Genomic DNA, 1,896 nt, shown 5'->3' on the forward strand with positions numbered 1-1,896 from the left:
ACATGTTAAAGACTTTTTTTAAACCACATATGCTTTCACCCTGGCTTCTGCAGTCCTGGTTGATCCTAAAGACTTCTGACTTGTTCTACCTGCAGAATTTAAAGGTGACTTTAGTACAATCACATTTCTCTAGGTCACAGGGAATGGACTAGACTAGCCACTTATTACTTTATGCCACCAAAGGATCCATAAATAATAGCATGACTCTCCTGTTACCAGGTATGATGTGTAAGGATCTCTTTGCACCTGCTGGTGTTGCACAAAGACACAGCCTGGCCAAAAGTATATATAATCAGAAATTTTCCTGAGTACTTGTATACCCCTTATTTATTTATCATCCTATTTTCTTTTTTAGCTCAAGAACAATAAACACTGACAGAAAAGTCTAGATATAGAACCTGACAGTAAATATACATTTAGACCTGAAAAAGGGCAAAATGTATGATTGTTCTCGTCTGTAATGAGAACAGCTTAAATTGATACCATTTCTATTATTGAATCTTATTAAAACAAGATGGATTTTACTATCCATGCTCATTAAAATATTGCCATGACAATGATTCAAATGAATTATAATGTCTAAGGTCTGTCTTGGCCTTCCTAAACAGCCTCCCTGCAGTCCCAAGCTATGGATGTATAATCTTCTTTGGTGACAGCCCCTTGCTTCCACTCTTTGTAGGCCTCCTTTTTTGCCCACAGGCATCCCTGAATGCTTTTGCTGAGACATGGGGGCTTCTTAGCATTCCTGCCCCCTTTGGTGGGCATTGGAAAAAAAAAGCAAGGGGGTACCTGGATTTGAACCAGGGACCTCTTGATCTGCAGTCAAATGCTCTACCACTGAGCTATACCCCCTTCTCTGTTAGTCATTTCATACTTGATTCTTCCTCTGACTTCAGTTTGAGGGTTATGAAACTCCTAAGTTACAGCTCTACACAGGGGACACTAATGGTTCTCACCAGTTCACAGAGGAACTCCTTGTTCTGATAACTGATGGGGATTACTAAATTTTAATATAGATATATCTAGATATATAGATCTTTTCATTTATTAAAATAAAGAAATGGTAAAAGAAGGATGTGGCATCCATTTTTTGTTTTAGTTAGATTTCACGTTTAAAAACATAAACTGTCTCTTATAAATGCCATATAACATCTGTGCATACAAGTTATGTAAATATAGCATGGGAAATGAAGACATTTATTCCACACACAAACACACACATGGCAAGGATTTCTGTGGGTGAGATCTTCTCCTGGACCAACTGCATGGTTAGGAAAAAGTTAGACAAGCTTTAAAATAGAAGACATTCTCCATCTAGGCCTTTGAATGCTGCATATTCAAAAGCTCTATCCCAGCCATGTACTTGGTCCAGTAAAAGATCTCACCCACAAAAATCCTTGCCAATTTACAGGTATATTGAAGATTAACTGTATCAAAACTCATCCAACTCAAAACCACATATTATATATCTATCTCTATCTATATCTAAGATCTAGATATGGATATAGATAGATATACAAATAAGGATGTATACAGCGGTGTGTATGAACTATATTAAAATTTTATTTTAATATAGTTATTAACCAATGGAAAATAAATATTTGCTGACTATTTATCATAGATGTATGTGTCAGGGCATCAGGGCTTTACCTGATAGGGTTCACGGTCCATGACTCTAATGTAGTCCATTGGCTAGATAGACAGTAATGGTCCTCAGGATGTCTGTACCTGTAGTTGGACTAAACTCTTAGGCTCTTGGCCACTGTGGCAGAAAACCACCTTGGTTTCTCCCCAAAATCTCTGCCCTGTGACATTGTGATTAAAATCTCTGTGCTGTGACCATTTGATTAGGATGGGCCCAGCAGAGGAGACCACACCCTCAGCCTGTCTCTTTAG

General features: G+C 37.9%; 1 non-coding gene across 1 annotated transcript; it reads right to left on the reverse strand.

Moving 5' to 3' along the window:
- Window positions 1–780: 780 nt before the first annotated feature.
- On the reverse strand, window positions 781–852 carry TRNAC-GCA. Its single transcript has one exon. It is a non-coding gene; the product is annotated as a tRNA-Cys (tRNA).
- Between the last annotated feature and the right edge of the window lie 1,044 nt (window positions 853–1,896).

Source organism: Gavialis gangeticus, unplaced genomic scaffold (genome assembly GCF_001723915.1).
Source record: "Gavialis gangeticus isolate Ggan-Ray unplaced genomic scaffold, GavGan_comp1, whole genome shotgun sequence".
Lineage (NCBI taxonomy): Eukaryota > Metazoa > Chordata > Crocodylia > Gavialidae > Gavialis > Gavialis gangeticus.